The sequence below is a fragment of the Cupressus sempervirens genome, chromosome 3 (assembly GCF_028749045.1).
Source record: "Cupressus sempervirens isolate cs-2001-9-10 chromosome 3, ASM2874904v1, whole genome shotgun sequence".
NCBI classification, from domain to species: Eukaryota; Viridiplantae; Streptophyta; class Pinopsida; order Cupressales; family Cupressaceae; genus Cupressus; species Cupressus sempervirens.
The window spans coordinates 886,571,637-886,598,702 of record NC_143120.1 but is presented as its reverse complement, the minus strand read 5'-3'; the positions used below and the strand labels follow the sequence as shown (position 1 = coordinate 886,598,702).

Below are 27,066 nucleotides of genomic sequence, written 5' to 3'. Positions count from 1 at the left end.
ATTTTGAAAAACAAAGCCACATCGGCAATCTGGAAGTAAAACATCATCCCAATCTGTCATAGCCGTTCTCACCAGCTTCATTCTTTTCCAGTGTACAAACCCTTGTAATATGAAGCTAAAATTTGTATTAGGAATCCTGAGAAAATAGGACTTCCAATGGAGATCAACTAAATAAATGGGAGCGAAACAACAAAAGAGGCTAAATGCAAAGATAAAGCAAAAGAGGGTCAATGATTAGCGGATAGGCTATTGTAGGTTGGCATTTCACCAAAACCTGTCCGAACCGGATACCATTAATTGTTTTAGTCTCAGAAACTACTCATCCAACAATAAATGAAGATCCATGTACAATCTCATATAAAATCAATTCCATTAAACCTGGAAAGATCTCAACAAATCTCTATAAGATCGCTGAAATCTTTAGATTGATTGTCCCGAATCTGTGCACGATCCTTGAAATCTTTAGATGGATTGTCTATCTCAATTCTGTATACAAATTGGGTTCCTTTTTAGGTGAAATCTAATCCAAGTCCTACCTTTCAAACACTCCATTGCCCTAAAAACGGATGTTTACCTGAAGCAAAAGAGGTATTATAAAAGAGGCAGGATATTGTGTCAGAGGAAAGCTTTTACACAGGCGTTGTGAGTATCGATCAGTGTCTTCTGATGCAGTAGATTCCTGGGATGTGAGGGCAACTTGTATCAATAAAAAGATTTTATTCAATTTTTGCAAGAGTTTAGTTTTAAATGTTTTAGTTTTTTATTAATCCTAGATAATAAGGCCTAAAATATCTGGTAAATCATTTGGTCAAGCCCTAGCATTCAATCTAACATATGAGTTTGACACATGTCAGCTCAGCGGCATCTTCTTGACATAGTTTGTGGGAGCTTCTGCTTTTGGCTATTCGTGGTTGTGGCTATTGTATAACACAAATTTGCATCTCTTCACAAGTGGGTATCCAGGTGACAAGTAGAACTGGAAGTCTTGCTACAGATTTTGGAGCTATGGAGCTGTCATAGTTGATCAATTTGATTCGCTTGTAGAGGATTTGGCTAACGAGAACATTTATGAAGCATCTTCTATTTTATTTATTATTAATAGTTATTAATTTTATGGTGGCTTTCTTATTTGGAGGCAGTATTTTGAGAAATGTTTGGCATATAATGTATTATATTATTTCTGATTGGTGAACGTTGAGTTGGTCTATTATGACAGCATTCAGTGGAAGCAGGGGAGTTATTCATAGCATCACATTTCATAAGATTGAAGACAGGATTTAGAGGATTTAGAATGATAGTTGCAGGGTAAAGGACAAATGTAGCTATGGCTCAAGTGTGGGATGAATTCCTTGTTCTTTCCTCTTGCTTATTATTTGATTTCTATTAGATTGGAGATGTTTATTTGAGGCCTATGTGGTTATGTGATGGCGATTCACACCAGCTATGCAATTGGGAAGTTAGACTGTAGTAGAAACATGAGGGGAACGAGATAGTTTCTCCTGATTGTTCTTGTTTGCTTGCAGACTGACTTTATTTGAGCTTCATATCAGATTTGAGGATTTTGGTTATAGATGTTGGGCTGCCATGCATTTAATAATTTCAGTTTTCCATTGTACTTCTGATTCTAGAAGTACTGGAAAAGAAAGTAAAAGCATAGGCTTTCAGGTTTCATGTCTATTCCTTCGCATTCTCGAGTTGCTAAAGTGTTTAACTTTAAACCCATTACGGATCCAAGAAATCAGATTTGAGTTAAATCCTTACAGTGATTTGCATGTATATTGTGGATAGGGGATCCAAACAAAGTGGGATCTCCTAAAACTGAGATGGGTTATTCTAGGGCTCAACAAAATGATCCTATAGAACTTGACAATTTTTCTATACCTTGCACAAGCTCAGAGATATGCCAGCTCAAAGATCATTGCCTAATATTGCTTAGAAACCCTTAGTGACGCTTGTATGTAGGGTGCTCGATAACATCCGAGGAAATCTGTGGCTAAACAAGGTTGGAACTAGCCTCCTATCCTGAGTGGGATAGGAAATTTCCTCTAAAACAATTGTGAGAAGTGTGTTTCTGGTGCTATTCAATCCAAATTGCTCGAATGCATGGAGCAAATAAATCCCCAATCTAATGACGAAACAGGGGAATAATAAAATCCGTGGGTTTCTGAGAAGACTTTGGAAGTTTTAAAACATGTACTATTACTCCACAAACTTTGCCAGCATAATTTCAGTATGTGCCAAATTAGCAGCTTCGGAACAAGGAATGAGCATCCATCGAAAAAATATCGTACTAGTAAATGCCTTGGTTTTCATGTATCCAAAATGTGGAATCATTCATAAAGTGTGTTCGACAAAAAGTCTAAAAAGTAAAGTAATGAGAAGATGAAGAAGAAAACCTCAAACTTTCTTGTAAGCTCTGATTCTAACCGCTTCAAAAGATCCTGATTCTCCATTTTCTCATTCATTTCCTTTATCAAACCTCTGTGAGCCAATATGTTTATGACTTCCTTCTCATTAGTTCCAAATCCTCGAAAGAAACTAAAACAATAGCTCAGCACGTTATATGTGATTTAAGTGAGAGATAAAACAATAGATTCATTTAATATGTATGCTCTAGACTAGGCATTGGCACTATATTTATCCCTTGGACTGTGAAAGAGAACATACCAAATTCATTCAGTTAGCTCTTCATGTTACATATTCCCATGAAACATATTCTTGGAAAGGTGATTATACGAACAAGCAGTGGAAGTGAAATCTATAAAAGTGGCAAAATAACAATAACCTCTACTTATCATCATTAGCCTGACCTTTACTTATCATCCAGGCAGGCTATCCTCCAGACGAATCTCCCAATACACAGTGATTTTTGTTTAAAAAAATTTGTTGTTTTAAATTACAAAACATATAGATTATGAAGAACAAATGATAAAATCTCATTAAGTGTTTTTGATTTTTTCAATTTTAATCACAGGAACATTTTGTTTGGAGAATAGCAGTGTCCCTTATCATCCAAATCTGCCAATTGCATTAATGATAAGAGGATAGATAGAAAAGGTTGGTTGCAAAACAAATTCACTGATTAAAAAATTTAACACTAAAACTGTGTTACAAAAGAAGAATTTCGCGCTTGAATACATAGCCATTTCCAGGACTTGAGCAGCAGGGGACATACCCAGTCTGCAAGAGTTTTCAAGACAGTCCGTTGAATGCCATTGAAAATCTTGGAAGTAGAAGATTTGATATATCTACGGAAAAAATTCCCAATATTTAGAAAAACAAAGCCACATCGGCAGATCTGGAAGTAAAACATCATCCCAATCTGTCATAGCCGTTCTCTCCAGCTTCATTCTTTTCCAGTGTACAAACCCTTCTAATTGATGAAGCTAAAATTTGTATTAGGAATCTTGGGAAAATAGGACTTCCAATACAAACCCTTCTAATTGATGAAGCTAAAATGTACAAACCCTTCTAATTGATGAAGCTAAAATTTGTATTAGGAATCTTGGGAAAATAGGACTTCCAATACAAACCCTTCTAATTGATGAAGCTAAAATTTGTATTAGGAATCTTGAGAAAATAGGACTTCCAATGGAAATCAACTAAATAAATGGGAGCGAAACAATAAAAGAGGCTAAATGCAAATTATATTTTACACATTCCAGGACAAAGATAAAGCAAAAGAGGGTCAATGATTAGCGGATAGGCTATTATAGGTGGGCATTTCACCAAAACCTGTTCGAACCGGATACCATTAATTGTTTTAGTCTCAGAAATTACCCATCCAACAATAAATGAAGATCCATGTACAATCTCATATAAAATCAATTGCATTAAAGCTGGAAAGATCTCAACAAATCTCTATAAGATCGCTGAAATCTTTAGATTGATTGTCCCAAATCTGTGCACGATCCTTGAAATCTTTAGATGGATTAGGGGAGAGGACCCAATAGTTGTGCACATTCTAATAGTTGTGACAGTAGTTGTTAACTTAATACCCATACTTGTTGATTTAATATCCAATATTTTTGACAAGATTGTACTAATGGATGTGACTTTAAAGTTATTTTTGTTAATGATGATTACCCATAAGTGAATGAAAAGTGTCCCTTTTCCCAAAAAACAACCAATAGTGTGATGCCACGTCAGCTGCACAAGTATGGGGTCTCCAATGCACTATGATTGGTCTCACTTTTTTTTTGGGCTGTTTTGGATACTTTGACAAAAAGCATGCTGATGTGGCATCATATTTGATGATGTGGCTCTGAAACCTTAGTTATAAGCAGCGGACTTGCCAAGTAAGCTACTATCAAAAAATGAGAGTGATTTGAAATTTCCACATAGGATTTTGAGAAGCGTGAAGTTAAGGTGCACAACTACTGGATCCTCTCCCCTATCTATCTCAATTCTGTATACAAATTGTGTTCCTTTTTAGGTGAAATCTAATCCAAATCCTACCTTTTAAACACTCCATTGCCCTAAAAACGGATGTTTACCTGAAGCAAAAGAGGTATTAATTAGAAGATAAAAGAGGCAGGACATTGTGTCCGAGGAAAGCTTTCACACAAGCGTTGTGAGTATCGATTAGTGTCTTCTGATGCAGTAGATTCCTGGGATGTGAGGGCAACTTGTATCAATAAAAAGATTTTATTCAATTTTTTGCAAGAGTTTAGTTTTAAATTATTTATTTAATAAATCCTAGATAATAAAGCCTAAAATATCTGGTAAATCATTTGGTCAAGCCCTAGCATTCAATCTAACATATGAGTTTGACACATGTCAGCTCAGCGGCATCTTCTTGACATAGTTTGTGGGAGCTTCTGCTTTTGGCTATTCGTGGTTGTGGCTATTGTATAACACAAATTTGCATCTCTTCACAAGTGGGTATCCAGGTGATAAGTAGAACTGGAAGTCTTGCTACAGATTTTGGAGCTATGGAGCTGTCATAGTTGATCAATTTGATTCGCTTGTAGAGGATTTGGCTAATGAGAACATTTATGAAGCATCTTCTATTTTATTTATTATTAATAGTTATTAATTTTATGGTGGCTTTCTTATTTGGAGGCAGTATTTTGACAAATGTTTGGCATATAATGTATTATATTATTTCTGATTGGTGAACGTTGAGTTGGTCTATTATGACAGCATTCAGTGGAAACAGGGGAGTTATTCATAGCATCACATTTCATAAGATTGAAGACAGGATTTAGAATGATAGTTGCAGGGTAAAGGACAAATGTAGCTATGGATCAAGTGTGGGATGAATTCCTTGTTCTTTCCTCTTGCTTATTATTTGATTTCTATTAGATTGGAGATGTTTATTTGAGGCCTATGTAGTTATGTGATGGTGATTCACACCAACTATGCAATTGGGAAGTTAGACTGTAGTAGAAACATGAGGGGAACGAGATAGTTTCTCCTGATTGTTCTTGTTTGCTTGCAGACTGACTTTATTTGAGCTTCATATCAGATTTGAGGATTTTGGTTATAGATGTTGGGCTGCCATGCATTTAGTAATTTCAGTTTTCCATTGTACTTCTGATTCTAGAAGTATTGGAAAAGAAAGTGAAAGCATAGGCTTTCAGGTTTCATGCCTATTCCTTCGCATTCTCGAGTTGCTAAAGTGTTTAACTTTAAACCCATTACGGATCCAAGAAATCAGATTTGAGTTAAATCCTTAAAGCGATTTGCATGAATATTTTGGATAGGGGATCCAAACAAAGTGGGATCTCCTAAAACTGAGATAGGTTGCTCTAGGGCTCAACAAAATGATCCTATAGAACTTGACTATTTTTCTATACCTTGCACAAGCTCAGAGATATGCCAGCTCAAAGATCATTGTCTAATATTGCTTAGAAACCCTTAGTGACGCTTGTATGTAGGGTGCTCGATAACATCCGAGGAAATCTGTGGCTAAAACAAGGTTGGAACTAGCCTCCTATCCTGAGTGGGATAGGAAATTTCCTCTAAAACAATTGTGAGAAGTGTGTTTCTGGTGCTGTTCAATCCAAATTGCTCGAATGCATGGAGCAAATAAATCCCCAATTTAATGACGAAACAGGGGAATAATAAAATCCGTGGGTTTCTGAGAAGGCTTTGGAAGCTTTAAAACATGTAGTATTACTCCACAAACTTTGCCAGCATACTTTCAGTATGTGCCAAATTAGCAGCTTCGGAACAAGGAATGAGCATCCATCGAAGCATAATTGAAAGGGATTTTCTGAAAAATATCGTACTAGTAAATGCCTTGGTTTTCATGTATCCAAAATATGGAATCATTCATAAAGTGTGTTACATGTTCGACAAAAAGTCTAAAAACTATGGTCTCATGGACTGCCATTATTGCGGATGTTCACAAAATGGATTTCCTTAAACTTTTTAAATAGATGCAATAAGCAGGTGTAAACTCATACTGCACTCTAGCCTGTGCCAAAATTAGAAACTTTCTTACAGGATATGGGCATTCAGCAAAGAAAAATAAACAGTGGATTTCTTTTCAGATGTTGTAGTGATAGAATGTATGTCAAATGTCGAAGCATACACAAATCTTATAAATTCTTTAACAAATTACTTCAAAGAAGTACCATCTCATGAAATCATATGATTACAACATATGGAGAAAATGACATTTGTAAGAATGCTCTAGATTGATTTGGTTTATTGAAGGATGTGATTGTATCATTTAGATATGTGCTCCATTTCCTTTAACTACATAGTTTGAAGCCTCTCATAATAGAATATGTAATTACAAACCCATGGGAAATATAGAGCAATTAAGATTTCATTAAACTTGAATTGGAATCTTGTATCTCCATTTGGATCTTGCACATTTTGTTGTCTCATTCTCAGTGAACACACTAAGACATTTACAAGGAAGTGGAATTGGTAAGCCAACAGATTTCCAATAAAGGTGACATATATATATTTCATATTTCTGGACTTGAGTGTCTTCAGATTAGGAGGAAGTCCTCTCTAGACTTTGACAAAAATAGCAAACTGCAACATTCAGGTGGCTATAGAATGCACAAGCACCTGACTAACAATGTGGTATGGAATCAATTATGTTGAATCAGGAATTTCAAGCACTTTTGCAATAAAAGATTACTACACTTGAGATCATATCATAAATCATCCTATCGCAAGATCAAAGGAATTTGAAAAAATTTGCTTGCTCTGGTTTCAGACTGTAAATTACAACTGTTAACTTGAAATCTTGAATAGCTTTTGCATGTTGTTTGATAGCATAGATATGTTTCCAACCACGAATTTTCCCCCAAAGGTTTGCAACCTTGTACGAATATCATATAGTGCGGTCAACTGGCATGAATGAAATTGATGTACAAAAATAGATACAATTCTGCAACTGTGAAACATACTATCCATTATATAACATGATTTGTTTGAATTTTTGGGGAGATCATAGTAATATGGTTGATATTTATATAAATCAGAGACAATGTAAGATACCATTTATAGTTCTACTTATGGCATTCTCATTATTTATATTCTACATGTTGAAGGCCTATACCTCTTTATTAAATTGGTAAATGCATCATAGCTTTCTCCTCAAAGCATTATTCAATGGAGACAAAGCATTGATGTTATTTCATTTGAGCAATTCCCCATTTTTCGCAATGAAGATATTTTGCCACATTCTCAACAGCGATGCTTTTGTTGCTAATGTGTTCTGATTTTCTGAGTGGATAATTACAAAATCCAAACCAAACTGAAATAGATTATCTTTTGTACAATTACATATTTGTTTTCTATGCCACAAGAAGCTTGCAGGTGCAATAGAAATGTTTCATTCCATATCTTTCCAGTTTAAAAATGTGGGACAAGTATACTATCAAAAGGTTGATTGGCAAGTTCAAAATGTGAGTCTCTCAACTATTTAATGTACTTCTAAATATCATTTAATGAACTCTACTTTTATTTCTTGTAGAGTATGAGTTAATTGATAAGCTCGTTACTTTTATTGACTACAATTATAATTTAACCAAATCAAGGTTTTGCAAATTTTCATTCATATTTGTGGGATTTTACTTGCACCATTTGTTTTATTTGGAAGATGAGTAGGAAGGCACTTTTTTATGTGTAAGCTTGGAGTTGCAAGTAGACTCCAAAAATGTAGTCCAACCTATTGTTTTTACACTCCTCAAAAAGCATAACCAAGTTTTGATTTTCAATTCCTACGTGCTAGTAGGAAGTCCAAAAACCTAGTTTTGAGACAAAATTAGAAGTCTGGTATTCTAATTTCATTTTCCCAATTTTGCAACAAACACAAAATTTCAAATCCGGATTTTGAAAAAGCCAATTCCTATCATCTTCCACGAACCAAACAAACCCATACAGAGTAAGCTACTAGACATTAAGATGTCTTCCTTAAGAGCAGTGGATTCATCAGCTAGGGGAGGAATGAATGCTTTGTCAAGTGATCTGTCCTGAGACTAGAATAAATGTTGTTAGTGTATGAAACTTTGACTCTTTCCCTACTTTTTTCACAATATGGTGGGGGAATTCTGCCATTGGAATGCCGTCAACTCACTATGAGTCTTTTGTTCGTGTCAAATTTTTAATTTTTGAACTCTCAAATAAATGAACGTTGACGTGCAAATTTGTAAACAATATATAGAATTATTTGTCAAATTTTTGACCAAATTAAATATAGAAAATCAAATTTAAGTGGACCCTCAAAGTCAATAAAGAAAAATAATTATACAAAGAAACCAAAATGATTTAGAGAACACAATAAATTCTATTAGAAATGGGATGTGCGTTTAATTTTTTTTATCAAATCATGTATATGCTTTGTCGCCAATATATTAGATAAAAAACTATGATCTTTCATCAAAATACAAAGCAAGAAAAGAGATTTGACAGTCTTTATAGTTTATACTCTCTTTATGTTTTTGAATTGCAATATAGTCAGTCTTTAATACATTTGATTAGTTTTATGTTGATCTAGGGTGTTTTGGTAGTCTTGAATGGTTGATTAGTATATGAAATTGTTTACTTTGTATAGAAGCCTATAATTGACGGACATCATCTTTTCTTGAAAAAACTTCTTTTGCTAATTTTAGTTAAGATACACAAGTGCATAATGGATAGATCAAGTTCTCCATGTTCACAAATTTTAGAAAGTTCAATTTTTTTTGTTGAAATGAAGGATCTGCAACACTATGATGTTCTCTTTGCAAGAAAGATGTCTAGATTATAGAACATGAAAAGAACAACTAGGCTAAGGAACATTTAAGCTTTTGATAATTTATAATTGTTTGATTTTTTGACAAGACATATTAGGATATTAGTAAATAAATATATAAAGAATAACTCAAAGAAAATGTTTTCTCATCGATCATACTAATTTTAAAGTATTAGAAAATACATTAATATGAGTTCTAACATATAAATACTATAATTTGTAACATTCAAAATAATAGCTTGAAGATAAATCATCAACTTAAACTGTATATCAAAATTATATATAAAAATAAATGATTATAACAATCAAGCACAATAGAGAAATAATAGTACATAATGAAGCGATTCATTAGATGTTAGTAGTTGAGGTTTTATTTCGTCTCTTTTATTGTCAATTTGGGAGTTTTCTATTTTATTTCAACGTGTGAATGTAGTAATTGCAAAAAAAAAGTGTGAAACAATGAATTGTTTCAAAACATGAAGGAGTTGTGGATTTATTACATCTCATGGTGTCTATGAGGATTTATTTTTCAGTAGTCATCCTTTCATACCGATGACTTGCAAAGCTTGTTGGAGGATGAATAATAGGAGTTTGATGTGGAGCAAAGAAATGACAACAATACCAAGGCCATATATGTTGGGGAAGTATATAATATAATTAGCTATCCTCAAACACTATCAACCTGTCATATGAGCATTCATAAACTAGGAGTTAGAAAGGATTCCAGCAGACAAAAATTGACATATTCTTTGCCTTATGTATTTCAAATTTATATGAAAGTAATTCTTATCCATTATGTCTTGGGATAGACTAATCTCCAGACAAAATGTACTAAAGACAATGAAGTCAATTTTTTTTTTTCTAGATTCACAAAAACGTAGTGAAGACCAAATGCTGAAATTTTCAAAAAAATCCATGATGTTTTTGATTTTTTGAAAATTAGTCATTGTATAGTTTGTAGGGAGGATAGTTGCGTCCTTATCTTTTGAGATCTCACTAGTGTCAGACTATATTATTGTGTGGTTTAGTTATATTTGTTAGTCAAAGCTTCCATTAATGTGTGGATCTTCTCATTTCTATTCCAAGTTACATGCCCATTTGGTGTGTGGAGCCCAAATTGTTCTTACAAGTTTTTGTAGGTCCCCAAAAATCATCACTTTCTATTTTGGTGTGGATTTATGTGTACAATTTGAAAAGGTTAAAATTTATATTCTATTAGGGCCCAACTAGTGGTTGATCACTTTTGGTCTTTACTGCCCCAAAAATGTTACACTTTGACACTATTTTAACTTTCGCCTTTAGAGGGGTTACCATAATTGATCTAATTCCGACTATGTAAATAAATATTTGAACTTTGCCCATAGCCATCACTCCTAATATTTTGGAACATTTGAACTCTTGCATGAAAGATCGAAGATCCAAATATGTTCATGTTGAATTCCCCAAAAACAATATCACTTGTAGGGACATCTTGGTGCCAAGGTGGGTCATTGCAATTATCAAATTAGACAACCACATATAGAGGTGGTTCTGAGGGTTTATGACCTGATGTATACACAATATCTACCACCTCCCCAAGTGATCCATTTTCAAGGCCCATTTCAATCCAAAGGTTTTTTGTTAACATTGTTCGTTGGCCTTTACATAGAAAAAGTTCTTTTGGAAGTTGATTGAATATCAAGGTTTGGCTGTAGGTGTTCTCTTACTACAATACTAAGTGTAGCAGGAAGATTGAGTAAATATTGCATTTTTTTGTTCAAGGACAACATATGCATGAGATTTATTAACGATTTTTGTGCAACAGAGAAGCTTCATCACTTGACACCATGCCTTCCATAATGAATGAAAGATGGAAGATCCAAATATTTTCATGCCTTCCATAAGGCATGAAAGATGGAAGATCCAAATATGTTCATGTCGAATTCCCCAAAAATAATATCACTTGTAGGGACATCTTTCCATTGTTTACCTTTTTTTAATATTAGACCCACAAAAAAAAATTCTAATAAAAAATTACATGGCTCATTTCCAACCAAGGCCTTGATAATCCATTTGGCAGCAAGAGAAACACCATACATTTTAAGATCCTTTAATCCCAACACACCAAGTACTTTAGATCTACAACACTAATCATAGCTGGCACAATGCCTTTTTTTCTTACTTAATCCATCAAACCATAAAAGTCTCTTCAAATATCTTCTAGCATATTGAACTAATAATTGGCAAACAACCAAGCAAATAAGTAATAGATTGCATAAGATGATAAAACTTTTTACACAATTTGAACCCTTCAAGCAAAAGATAATAGTTGAGGTTTCCATTTTTTATGCTTGTATTTAATCTTAGAGAAAATTGATGCAGGAGCATCTTGCATGGGAAAATTATTGGAAAAAGAAAAGAAAAAAATTGAAAAAACAAAAAAAAAATTGAAAAAAATTAAAAATTAAAAAAATTGTGGAGGAGAGAGAAAGTGACGAAAATTAGAGGAGAAATAATTTTTTAAAAAAAAATGGGAAAAAGGAGAAAAGGAGAAATTTTTATTTTCGAGGTGCATAGGTGGCATAATAGAAAAAATAAAATAAAAATGGTTGTCATTCCATTTATCGAGGTGTGTGGGTAGAATTCTAGAAAGTTATGAATATTGTAGAAAGTTGTGGATATTGTAGAAGGTTATGGAAGTTGTAGAAGGTTGTGGAGGAATTCTAGAAGGTTGTGGATAAGTCATGTATTGGGTGGTAAGTGCCTATTTAAGCAAGGCATATGAGCATTTCTAATCAAGCTCGAGAAGAAGGTGAAAGCTCAAGGAGTAGCTTGAGAAGTGGAAGCTCAAGGAGTAGCTTGAGAAGTGGAAGCTTGAGGAGTAGAAGCTCAAGGAGAAACTTGAGAAGAAGGGAAAAGCTCGAGGAGTAGAAGCTTGAGAAGTGAAAGCTTGGGAGGACATGCAGATTGATTAATGGATGTGAAGATGGAAGATTGAACTTGTGAGGCAGTCTACAGCAGGATTGTGATGGACTTGTGAGTGTAGACAAAGCGCCGAATGTGAGGCAGTTTACACTTGGATCTTAGATAAAGTTGGAGAAGAGCTAGTGACTGCGGTTTTGAAATAAGGAGGTTGCTTGGTGGCTTGCGAGCACAAGTTGAGATCTCTGAGGTTTCTACCAGAGTGTGGATCTGGGCTAGCTTGGGTTTGGATTAGATCTTGAGAGATCTTGTTGCATTCTTTGTCATGAGTTGGTAAGGGTGGTGTGGCCCTTTTCAGTGGTATCAGAGCGTACCTTCGTTAGTGGTATCAGAGCGTATCTACACTAGTGGTATCAAAGCAGGAGATCCTGAGTGTACAAGCAGATCGCCGAAGTGTGAGGTAGTTTGTATCAGGACCTTGGTTGGGTGAAGTTTATCAGAGTGGTCCTACATTAAAAATCCAAAACCATATATCCTTAATATAAGGTTCAATTGAGGAAATAATGCCCAAATATCTAACAATGTAAAGCTACAAGAAAAGTGAATTCAAGAACAAACTATGTATGCGACTAGGCCTTATATTATTTAACTATTTTTATTTTGCTTTCCTCTTTTACATTTCCTTTTATATTATATTAGATGTTTAACAAGAAAAATATGTGGGGGGCTATTATATATAGACGTACACTTTTTTTAAAACTATCGGCGTACCTCTTGCGACTCCTTTGGGTGCAAGTGCTAGTTGATAGATGAGCTCACACGTTGCCATGACTTGTCTAGTGTATGAAGGGATTCTATTTTCTTATGCATTAGAGTCTCCAAATTTAATCTCATTAGCCTAGAATGACAACATAAAAATGTTGGGAACACAATCCTATCCATCAATGCCCCTCACACAAACATCTTATTCTATAAAATTAGAATTTAACTAGTTTACATTTTGCAAGGAACATTTTTCTTTTGAGGTTTTCATGGGTCATCAACATAATACAATAAGGAAGGAATTAAGTCTGTAAATATAAGTCAACTTTGACTTTGTAACACTTTTAACCTAGGAATTAAGTCTTACTGTGTGATGTTTAAGTTGTATGAATTTTCATGTATCTATATGAACAAATTTTACATATATAACAAATACAATTGAGAAAAGTTTAGAGTTGGCTTCAGACTTGTGGGTAGAATCTGCTTTTGAATTTAAGAGGTGAGACGTGTTTGTCTTAGATGATCTAAAAGGTATCTCACCTTGTCTTGGATAAGTATCAATATCAATTAGCTGCTTCTTTAATTAGTTGAGCACAATTAATAAGATTATGAAATATTATGTCATCTACAAAGATTCAAATCTCTTAGAAATACAATTAAATTTGATTTCAAATTATTTTTTATAAATTAAATCCCTTAATTTTTAATAACTGTCATGCCCAAAATACATGGGCAAAACACACAACAATTTTTTTTTAAAAATTAAGAACTATGATTAAATAAGATATTAAGGTCGTAAAAGATTTTAGATGTTTAACTATAATGGAACTAATTGTTCGAGTAGTTTAAAATTAAGATAACCATAGGTATTTTGAAGCTAGATGCAAGTTCCCAATGATATAAAAAGGTTACAACTTAGTTTGAACATTTTGTAGAAGGGATTATTTGGGTGAACTGAAAATTTCTTAGTAAATCAATTAATTAAATTAAACGACTAATCCATTTAACTAAAGTCCTAATCCATCTATTTGCTTTGATAATTCCTTAAAATATTACCTCCTAAGGATGACACTAGATTAACACAACAACTTATTCGTTATGTCACAATGACCTACTAACTAAAGTGACATCTATCTCTTAATTATATAACCTTGTTTAGCATCAATTTGATTATGATCAAATACCACTAACCTTATAATTAACTAATTAACTAGTCCCTCCTATTAAATTAATAGCTTGATCGACATTACAATTTTTAATCATTTAACATTAAGAGAATTTGAAACTCTAGAAGATCAATTAAATTTAACTATTCAACTATGCTAACTACATTTTTTTAAAATTTTAATCCAAAATCTAAACAAACCTTAGATATACATGTTCAATAGAGGTAAACTTTATTTTCAAATGTACTATCTACATTTTAATTTATAATTCTCTCCAACATACTTATGACATTCTAATTTATTAATCTATCAATTACAAATAAAATTGAAGAGTAGAATTATTTTAGTTAAATCTATAAGGGAAACTAAACTTTATTTAAAACTATAACAAATCTAAAACTAACATAAATCAAAACTAAAGGCAAATAACCTAAACTATATTAACATTAACTAACTAATATTAATTCATGATTAAATGTACATATTAAAATTCTACCAATTTTTTTAAACTTATTTTAAATGACAAAACAAACTAAACTAAAATAAAGGTAACTAACATTCTAACTTAAGTAAATTTTAAAACTAACCTAACATCTAATCCTACTAAACTAATACCGAACTAACAATCTTAATACAAAACTAACTTACTATCTTAAAAACATAGTAACCTACACTAACTTCCCACTAACCTCTACTTACCTCTAATCCACTTGGCAAGTGGATTCCCCTACCTACCATAACCACCCACCTAAACCTATCACCAACATACTTGGGCGAATCCCCAAGAATTGTGCGCTACCCCAAGTCTGCAGGCGCAGACCTATCCCCCCCTTCCCTGACGCGCGAGCAACCCTCATCAAGCAAGTGCATAGGACAGGAGGAGTTGGGAAAAGTGTGGAGATTATAAGTTTTTAAACATGGGATATCCTTCTCCCTAGGCACCCACAATATAAGCTGATAGGCCTGCCCTCTTCCCCTTGCGTGTGTCTTGTCCAAGTGGGAGGTTAGCACATAAAGTGGGGGAGATATGGGGGGGGTAAAATATTAGAAGGTAAGATTTTAAATTTAAACAATTTTCTTGCCCTCCCCAAAATCAACATGACACATGTACTTGCTGTAGGTGATAGGGCATTTCCCACGCCTAGCTTGTAATAGGATTGGAGAAAATGGTAAGAAAATGTGGGGAGAAGTTAATTTAGTGGGTAGCTTTAAATTTTTTTGATTAATAAATGAATAGGTATAATGACCTAGGCAAGTACCTTGCCTTCTCAAGAAGAATGGATTTAATGCTAAAGTTTTGTTGTTGAGAGATACAATAAGATATACATTTAAATGTTTTAATTTTAAATTTATTTAATTTATATGGCATAAGGAATTAACAATGATTTTGTTGAATTTTCAAAGATGAATAATTCAGAGAATATTCTCTGTGAACTTGGGGGAATTAAAATTTCCTCTCATACATTTTCCAGAGAACTTTTTACTCCTGGAGATGCACATTTATTTTTGAAAGCCAATTTTTCTAAGTGTTGATATGTTCTTCTTGCTATATTTTTTTTTATACAAGGAGTGATTTCTCTCCTAGTAACAACATAGATTTCTTTGAACAAGCATACTATTAGAATCTTTAGAATAACTGAGAGGGGGGTGGGTGGGGGGGGGGGGGGTTGAATCAGTTATCCAAGGTCCAAATTCCCTAATAACACTTTTTCACTACTTTTAATGAATCCATACACTTTTCATTCATCCAAACTTAAATCAACCATATTAACAAGTTACAGTAAATCAACATGTAGAGATAAGACATGCAAGATCAACACATGACACAATGATTTATGTGGAAACCCAATTTGGGAAAAACCACCAGTAACATGCTACTTAATTTTCACTCTTCTAAAGTGATGCCCTATTAAAGGCTTACAACACACTGTTAAATGTGACCTTATTAGAGGATTTCACCAAACTGTTAGGAATGGGCATGGTTAAAGGACTTTAGAACATTCACTTGGAATGTCACCCTGTTAAAGGATTTATTTCATGGCTATTAAACCAACCTAAGTCCATAGGATTTAAACTAACTGTTACAATTGCTAGAGAGTAACGATAATGGCTTTTTGATCTGATACAACTTACAACATACTTTGCAGATTTTAGATCACACTTTTAGTTCAATCTTTTGCTTGGCTTCAATCACTTCAGCTCTGACTGCTTGTCTTTTTCTCAAGCTTTGTCTCCTTAAGTCTTCTTACTCATCATACCAATGCATCCATATCTGAGGTCTTCTTATTGAAACAGGGTAACTATGCTCTCTTTCTTCCTTAGCATCTCCTTCAACATTTTATGCTTTCATGCTTGACCACCTCTCTCTGTCCTTTATGAACTTATGACTCCTTAAATAGAAATCTAATTTGCCTTTGCCGCTCAATTCTCCCTCTCCAATTTTAGGGTTTCTAATGGATTAGGTAGGATACAATGTATCTACCCCATATCTTGCTCTTATCTAGAAACTTTGTCAGTTGTATCTTTTAAAAACGTTCTATATGGTGTTTTGTGCCACTAGCTCATCATTCTTATCTTCCATTTAATTCACAAACTTTTAGATAACAACCTTGTTGGCTTAGATCTGGCGAATCTTCAATTTTCAAAATAATGCAGCAACTCGACACTATTGATTTACAGGTGCTCGCCACCTCTGTGTTACTTGGCACTGTTGGTTTTATTGGTGCTCGACACCTCTGTGTTACATGGCACTTATATCTGCTCGACACTTGTATTTTCTCGGCACTTGATATCACTCAGCACTTGTATTTGCCCGGCATATCACTCGGCACTTGTATTTGCTCGCAACTTGATATCACTTGGCATCTAAAGTTTAACTTGCTCGACTTCAACTAGGAATCTGTTCGGCACCTATTACCTTTGCTCGGCTCCCTCTCTCTAATGATCTTAGTTGGGCTTTACAAAAGACTTAGCTAAAACCTTACATTTTTGATATGTTTTAGTGTGTCCATTCTTTGTGTCTTATAGTATTTCATCAACACACTTATTTCATCAATGGCTTGATTGATCCTTGTACTTCATTACAACATCCTAACTTCAACCTTTCTCTTGGCGTTCTAGTTACATCTTATTGATTGCCTCCTTCTTGTCAATCAACTAATTGATAGTATTTGGATCACTAAAGCAATTGTCATCCCTACAAGTAGCAAGTTTGACATCAATGACAAAACAATGATTGAGAACATTCTTTACCAGTTCCATATGATCATTCCAACAACTTTCCTCATGATCTTTTCAATCATTTCCAATAATCTCCCTCTTTGGCATTGATGGCAAACCAAACTGATCAATTAATCAACTTAGTTACCACCAAGATTGTATACGTCGTCTGCTACTTTTCTTGGCTGTTGCATCTTTACTACTGATCTCATATATCTCCCTCTTTCATATATATCTCCCTCTTGCTTTGTATTGATCAGGTTTCTGCATATTTCTCCCTCTTTGACATAAATGCCAAAGATGTAGCATCTTTATCATGCAAAATATAAGCTTTGGCTTCTTGATGTTTTCTCCCTTTGTCACCATCCTTGTGACTGATTTGGAGTTTCTGCTCCTACTATCATCCTCTGCATCAATCTATTGATATTTCAATGATTTATTGATGGTGATGTAGGGCAGCTTCCTTGTTGCTTTAAACTGCTTGAGTTAGGGGTATTACCCCCAACTTGCCTCTAAGATATTCATAAGCATCCTTGGGCAATGGTTTGGTGAAGATATTTGCAGTTTGTTCCTTTGTGTGAATGTATTCCAAGTTCACTTGTTTGTCTTCTACCAATTCTTTGACATAATGATACTTGATTGCGATGTGCTTGGTTTTTGCATGCATTACTGAATTTTTGGATATGTTTATAACACTTGTGTTATCACAATACAATATCACAGGTTTTGTTACCTCTTCTTTCATTCCTTTCAATAGATGTGTGGGCCACACAATCTTTATGCAATTGACTACTGCTGCCACATATTCTGATTCTGCAGTGGACTGGGATGTGCATGTTTGTTTCTTGCTAGTCCAGGTAACTAGCCTTTTGCCTAGAAATAATGCACCTCCACTTGTTCTTTTTCTGTCATCAATGTTGCCTCCCCAATCTACATTTGTATATGCATTGAGCTCAAATTTTTCATTCTTTTTGTAGTATAGACCAAAGTTATCAGTTCTTTTAAGATATCTCATTACTCTTTTTACTACTATGAGATGATTTTCTTTAGGATTAGCAGAGAATCTAGCCACTATTCCAATTGCTAATGCTATGTCTGGTCTACTATGTACAACATATTGTAGTTTTTCAATCATAGATCTGTACATTGTTTGATTAATTTCAGTTGATTCATCATTTTTGGATAGCTTATTTCTTGTTGCCATTGGTGTGCTGACTGGTTTGGACTCCTCCAATCCAAATGTTTTAAGAATCTCTTTGATGTACTTTGATTGTGTCAAAAATATACCATGTTTGAGTTGATGTACTTGCAATCCAACAAAAAATTTAATTTCTCCAAACATAGACATCTCAAATTCATATTTCATTTTGTCAGCAAAGCCTTTGCAAAACACTTCCTTTCCACCAAACACTATGTCATCCACAAAAATTTTAGATACACTAATATCCTTTCCTTCTTCTGCTTTGATGTACATGTTGCTATTATCATCAGTTCTTTCAAATCCTATTTGCACTAGATACTTGTGAAGTCTCTCATACCATGCTCTAGGTGCTTGTTTCAAACCATAGAGTGCTTTAGGTAGCTTACAAACGATATCCCTATTGTTCTCATTAAAAAATTCTTTTGGTTGTTCAATGTAGACTTCTTCTTCTAGTATACCATTCAAAAAAGCAGACTTTACATCCATCTGATAGACTTTAAAATCTTTATATGCAGCATATGCAAGTAAAGTTCTTACTCCTTCCATTCTAGCAATAGGGGTGAATGTTTCTCCATAGTCTAGTCCTTCTTCTTGAGCATAACCCTTGCATACTAGTCTAGCTTTGTTTCTGGTAATCTCACCATTCTCATCTAGCTTGTTTCTGAATACCCACTTGGTGCCAATCACATTCTTGTCAACTGGTCTGGGAACCAAACTCCAAGTTTTGTTCTTCTTTATTTGATCAATCTCTTCTTCCATAGCTTTATACCAGTCATCATCTTGTAATGCACCATATACTATCTTAGGTTTAGATTTGTTGATCAGACATGATTCATGTCTTGGTTTGTTCCTTGTCATTGGTCTTGCATCTTTGTCACCAATTATCTGTTCAGCAGGGTGATGTCTTTTTACATATTTGGATAATCTTGGCTCTGTCATTGTTTCCATGTTTGATTTTTCAAATTCAGGATCACTATGTACTTCATTGTCAGGATGTTCTTCATTTATTTCATGTGTACTGTCTTCAGAATTAGATTGTGCATTTTTTTCATTCTACAACTCGACTTCTGAATGCAACTCGGCATTCACTGGTTGGGACTCGACTGAAACTGAAATTTGTTGTTGAGTTTCAATTTGATTGACATCATCCTCATCAAAAGTCATTCCTTCATAAGAATACACAAAGGTTCTGTATTCTTCCATTTTCTTTGGTTCTTGAACTTGGACTTCTATGTGCTCATCAAATTTTACATTTGCACTTTCCACAATTTTGTTAGTGTTAGTATTCAAACACTTGCATGCCTTACTTCTAGTGAAATAACCAAGGAATATGCCTTCATCACTTTTTGCATCAAATTTTTCATTTCTAGCATCTTTAAGGATAAAGCATTTGCAACCAAATACTTTGAAATGTTTTACATTGGGTGAGTGACCATACCATAATTCAAAAGGTGTTGTATTTATACCTTTCTTGACTTGTACTCGGTTCAGTGTATGAACAGCTACACTTACAGCTTCTCTCCAATATTTTAGAGCAACAGTCTTTTCCATCAGTAATGTTCTGGCACAATCAATCATAGATCTATTTCTTCTTTCAGCAATTCCATTCTATGGGGGAGTTCTAGGAGCTGACGTTTGTCTTTTGATTCCTTTATCATTACAAAATATCTCAAATTCATTTGATGTGAATTCACCACCTCTGTCTGATCTCAGGCATTTCAAGCTCTTTCTTGTTTCCTTTTCAACTCTAGCCACATAACACTTAAACATTTGAAAAGCATCATATTTTTTCTTTAAGAACATAACAGTCATCATCCTGGAATAGTCATCAACAAACAACATTATGTACTTATCTCCTCTATAGCTTTGTACTTCCATTGGACCGCATAAGTCCATATGAACTAACTCAAGTACTTCTCTAGATGTATAGTTTTTGCTTTTGAAACTTGACTTTGTCATCTTTCCTAGCTGACACTGTTTGTACATGATATTATCAGGCTTCTTCATTTTTGGTAAACCTCTGACTTTCTTCATTTTACTGATATTGACCAGATTATCAAAGTTGACATGACATAGCCTTCTATGCCATAACCATTCATCATCAAATTTTGCAATGAGACAAGAAACATCATCCATATCAAGGTAAAAAAAATTACTCCTTGTTTGATCTCTTTTTCCTATCAATTTACCATCAGTATCATAGATTTTTGCAATTTTGTTTCCAAATTCTACTTTGCATCCTATATTGCCTAACTGTGAGACACTCAGCAAATTGTAGTTTAATCCTTCAACATAGTATGCATTATCACATGAAATTTTCTCTATGAGCTTAATGGAACCTTTTCCTTTGATTTGACATGGAGCATCATTACCAAATCTAACACTATTTTCATCATACTGAGTAAAGTTAACAAACTTGCTTTTGTCTCCTGTCATGTGATGTGAGCATCCACTGTCTATGTTCCACCTGTCATTCTTGTTCATACATGTTACCAGTGTTGTGGGCTCTTCTTCATCAGATTGGTCCTTCATGGCTACATAAACAACTTCATCATCATTATCATCAGAATTTTCTTCAAGAATATAACACTTTTTTCCTTTTGCTTTGTACTCTCTCTTGTCATCATCTCTTTTGAATTTGTTTTTGTTTCCTTCCTTGTAATCCTTTTTCTATGTACACCTAGCAGCAATATGACCTACTTCATTGCAATTGAAACAAATGATAGGCATCTTACCTTCGAATTTTCCTTTGCCTCTGTGAAATTTTTTAACAAGCAATGCTTCCAATTGTTCCACATCTTCCTCATCAGTGCTACTGTCACTAGATACATATTTCATTTTTCTTCCTTTCTTTGATTTCACCTATTCAGCATCTTTCAGTGATAGCTTGGCCTTAAAAGAAGATTCAACATTCTCAGGTCTGTAGTTGTCAAAATTAGATAACTCAAATGCAGTGAGTCTACCTATTATACCTTCAAAACTTAGATTGTTTCCTGGCACACATCTTAGTTCTTGTATTGCTGATACTCTAATAGCATAGATAGGGAGCAAGGTTCTTAATAACTTACTGTTAACATTATCTTCATCCAATTGACCACTCAAGCATCTTATTGCACTTACCACTTCCTTTATTCTTGCGCCATACTGAGCAACATTCTCATTTTCCTCCATTTTCATATCATCAAACTTTCCTCTAAGACTTTCTCTTTTTGCTCTTTGTACATTCTGATCTCCTCCATAGATGTCTGATAGGGCTTTCCACATTTTGAATACAGTGTCACAACCTTTGATATCATCAAATTCAGCATAGTGGAGTGCAAAAGCAATCTCCATCATTGTCTGATTGTGTTCCTGTTTGTTTTTCATGTCTTCTACAGTAAGAGTACCAGTTGGATCTACATGTTCAGTGACAATTGAATTTTGGGCATAATCTCCTATGGATCCAAGATGTAACTTCATCAAGCTTTTCCATGCAAAAAAGTTGTCTTTGTTGAGCTTGGGAACTTCTCTCTTAGGCATTTTGATCTTTTCTGCTTATAGTCCCTTTAAACTGAATCAACAGTTTAGCTCTGATACCAATTGTTAGAATTCTTTAGAATAACTGGGGGGGGGGGGGGGGGGGGGTTGAATTAGTTATCCAAGGTCCAAATGCCCTAATAACACTTTTTCACTACTTTGAATGAATCCATACACTTTTCATTCATCCAAACTTAAAATAACCATATTAGCAAGTTACAGTAAATCAACATGCAGAGATAAGACATGCAAGATCAACACATGACACAATGATTTACGTGGAAATCCAATTTGGAAAAAACCACCAATAACATGCTACTTGATTTTCACTCTTCTAAAATGATGCCCTGTTAAAAGCTTGCCTTGTTAAAGGCTTACAACACACTATTAAATGTGACCTTGTTAGAGGATTTCACCAAACTGTTAGGAATGGGCCTGGTTAAAGGACTTTAGAATATTCACTTGGAATATCACCCTATTAAAAGATTTATTTCATGGCTATTAAACAAACCTAAGTCCATAAGATTTAAACTAACTGTTACAATTGCTAGAGAGTAACGATAATGGCTTTTTGATCTGATACAACTTACAACATACTTTGCAGATTTCAGATCACACTTTTAGTTCAATCTTTTGCTTGGCTTCAATCACTTCAGCTCTAACTGCTTGTCTTTCTCTCAAGCTTCATCTCCTTAAGTCTTCTTACTCATCATACCAATGCATCCATATCTGAGGTCTTCTTATTGAAACAGAGTAACTATCCTCTCTTTCTTCCTTAGCATCTCCTTCAGCATTTTATGCTTTCATGCTTGACCACTTCTCTCTCTCCTTTATGGACTTATGACTCCTTAAATAGAAATCTGATTTGCCTTTGCCGCTCGATTCTCCCTCTCCAATTTTAGGGTTTCTAATGAATTAGGTAGGATACAATTAATCTACCCCATATCTTGCTCTTATCTAGAAACTTTGTCAGTTGTATCTTTTAAAAATGTTCTATATGGTGTTCTGTGCCACTAGCTCATCATTCTTATCTTCCATTTAATTCACAAACTTTTAGATAACAACCTTGTTGGCTTAGATCTGGCGAATCTTCAATTTTCAAAATAATGTAGCAACTCAGCATTATTGATTTACTAGTGCTCAGCACCTCTGTGTTACTTAGCACTATTGGTTTTACTGGTGCTTAGCACCTCTGTATTACTCAACACTTATATCTGCTTGGCACTTGTATTTGCTCAGCACTTGATATCACTCAACACTTGTATTTGCTCGGCACTTGATATCACTCGACACTTGTATTTTCTCGGCACTTGATATCACTCAGCATTTGAAGTTTAACTTGCTCGGCTTCAACTAGGAATCTATTCAGCACCTATTAGCTTTTCTTGACTCCCTCTCTCTAATAATCTTAGTTGGGCTTTACAAAAGACTTAGCTAAAACCTTACATCTTTGATATGTTTCAGTGTGCCCATTCTCTGTGTCTTATAGTACGCCATCAACACACTTATTTTCATCAATGGCTTGACTAATCCTTGTACTTCATTACAACATCATAACTTCAACCTTTCTCTTGGTGTTCTAGTTACATCTTGTTGATTGCCTCCTTCTTGTCAATCAACTAATTGATAGTATTTGGATCACTAAAGAAATTGTCATTTCTGCAAGTAGCAAGTTTGGCATCAATGACAAAACAATGATTGAGAACATTCTTTACCAATTCCATATGATCATTCCAACAACTTTCCTCATGATCTTTTCAATCATTTCCAACACATACTAATACAAGGATGAGTATATGGTTATATTTTCTTTTCTCTCCTATAATTTATGTTTTATAATTCATCATAATACAAAGGTATATGTTCCTTATTTTTAAAATTCAAGGAGATGCATAATCTCTTAATCAAATTTGATTTTGTCAAATATGAAATTCAACAAGGAGAGAGATAACTTCATTGTCCACAATGTAAGATTTTTATTTCCTCTTAATACATAAAACATCGAATTGGAAACTTCAACATATCAAATTACTTTTCCTTAACATAATTGAAAACTTGAGAATTCATAATTTGAAGACATTATCTATTAATCTATCTCTCACATACATATGCATAATTTGAAATCAAATAAGAGCAATGCAAGGATATTTTCATAATCTTTTTTTACTCTTTCTCTATTATTCATCCTGGTTCAAGGCTCCATCGGGAAAGAACTAGTAAGAAAACTTGACGTCTTTGCCAAATACATCAAAATTTAAAATACATTTTTACAAATATTACAATTCAATTGAATTCTCTTCAAGGGCTTTCACAAGAGATCTTTTCCAATGTCTTCAATGCATCAAGGGAACCATGGGAAAGACAAGAACCAACATGGAGGTAAAACAACATACTAAGATGAACAATTCAAACATGCACCCCAATCCAATTTTACACAATAGGTCCAAGCATAGAACCTGACTAGGGGGGAGGTGGATTTTCCCAATGGGAGACGTCAATCACCATACCATAACATAGCCCTTTTGAGGCTAAATCTTAAAAACTTCCGTTCTTCTACAAGGCCCTTTCGAGGCTATTACCACAAAGATTTTTATTGCTTTCCATATCAAGAATTCACAATATCAAACCAGGTATGTGATGACAAGTAGAGGCCCATACACCCTACCCTCTTTCCCTCCTCTCACCATGAGAGGAGACTCTACACCATTGAGGTCCAACTAATTCCCTTCCCCCCATACATGGCCACTTCTTCCCTATCCAAAGGTGAGTAATGCCAAAACAATCCCCATGAAATACCCTAAAAAACAAAGCATCAAAGCAAGCATAATAATAACATTGAGAACAAGTTAAATTCTCTCCAAATCAATCCCAACACACAAGCAAGAAAAACCAAGAACAACACAATGCCTTATGCATGATTCAAGCATGAACAACATGAAGAAACAATTCAAAAAGAGTGAAGAATTCCTACCTTCACAACAAGTTATGGTAAAATAGAAAGTTGAGAAGAGCTTTTCCTTATCTTCCTTCAATCTTCAAACTTTCTCTAAAACTAGAGATTGGGTAACAACTCCAAAACTATTCCAAAATGTCTCTAATTATGATCCTTAACTCAACTAGACTTCAAGTAACTCAAGATGGAGTTTGAGTCACCAACTCATGTAAGATACAATCAATTTTCGCAATCAACCAAAAATTGGATTTTTGAGTGACCCTAAAAGTCAACCAAGGAGGCTAAAGGGGTGGAAAGTACTCCCCACCCATACCGTTACCCCTAGGGTACTTAAATTTAATGTTTTTAGGCCTTAAAGACTTAATAGAATCCAACAAAAGCTAGGAGATTTTTAAGACCAATTAACAACCTTCAAATAAAGACAATGCAAAGATAGCACAAATCAAGGGGTTTAGTTCCGTCTTTCCATGAGGTTTCTCAGCTAAATTTCCTGCACACTCATTGCACACATCAGTAGTTCAAGAAACACATGTATATGTATATGTATGTAAGAATACGTATCAAGAAATTCATGTAAATTAAAACATCCATTTTTCTACAAATCAATTCTTTACCTCATTCTATTCATTAAAATTGGAAAAACAAAGTGTTAATTTTGCATTCATTTACTTCATCATTAAACATGTGCATAAAGCATTAAATGACGAAATCAAATAACTGAAGTAAAGCATTACACATCATAAATAGCATACTAATGTTCAGTGCATCAATAATGTTCTGACATATGGAGTCATGAGTATCAAAATAATAATGTATCATCGATGCTAGGATGGGTCAGGGCGAGGCCTCACAATAACTTTATAAAAAGATAGCAACTAATTTTAAAAATGAATAGTTTCACAATAACATTGTAATCTTTTATTCTTAAAATAAAATATTGTTACATAATTTAAAGACATTAATAAGATCAAAGAGAAAAAAATGATGAAAAAGATTAAGTTGAGAGTTTAACATTGTGGCAAAATGAATGTGGAAGGAAACAAAAAGTTTGAAAAGTCTTTAGTGAGCTTGTTTCACGGTTGCTTAGAGCCTTTAGGGATGCCACGTGTCATTTGTCATCTAGCGTCTTTCCATACACTCGGGACTTGGGAGTAGGCCTTGAATTTGATGTCTATATTGGCTGTTTTTGTACTTTTGAATTGTATATGACAGATTAAAAAATTGTAAGACTGTATGAATTGATAGACTAAGTTTTCAAAGAGTGGTCAATATGACAACTACATTTATTACTAAACCATCAATATTTATTATAGGCAACTTGGTATTTTATTTAATATACATAAATGTGATCTTATAATATCTATAATATATGTATTATACATATATGTTATTTTATATTTATATGTTTCTCTTTTTTCTTTTTAGTTAGGTATGTTTCTATTTTGTATTTTGATGATTGCATAATCATACTAATTTACAAACTTGTTGAAATAGAATATAATGAATTTTAAAAACTTATTTTTAAAAAATAATTATATTAATTTAAACATCTGTTAAAGTATATACATGAATTTAGAAACTTGTTTCTTTTATTTTAGAGTTTTGTATAGATTACTAATTTATAATTATAAGTTATTCTAGTAGCTAATTACTATTTATTATTTTCTAAAATATAAACTTAAAATAATCTATTAAATTATTTTTTAAAAAATTGATAATCAAATTTTTTCTTAAAAGTACGAAAAAGATTAATCAATATGAATAAATCATATCACATGCAAGAGTAGCCGTCAAATTTCAAGCCTGCTCGGGAGTGATTGAGGTTTTTTGTTTTCAATGTGAATTTTGTAAGTGGGTCTATAGGCAATTGTGGCCATAAATTTTTGTATGGATAATTTTTGGTGTTATAGATTTTGGTGTTGACTATTTGTCATATATAATGACAAATTTTGTTAGAATATAATGAGGAATTTTTAGGTCTATAATTTGGTGAGTATTTGGAGCAATTTTAAGCTATCAAATTTGGTGTGGCTCGTGGGTATTTGTGAGTATGTAATGCTGGGAGATATTTATTTTCTTGGAAGATATTTTAATGATTGTGATATGGCATTATGAAAGTTTGAAAACTTCTTAGATGTGAATT

The 27,066-nt window shown here is 33.8% G+C and overlaps 1 pseudogene; it reads right to left on the bottom strand.

The window, feature by feature from the left end:
* Positions 1-3,350, bottom strand: part of LOC149569636 (annexin Gh1-like) — a 63,041-nt pseudogene extending 59,691 nt beyond the window's left edge.
* Positions 3,351-27,066: the final 23,716 nt, after the last annotated feature.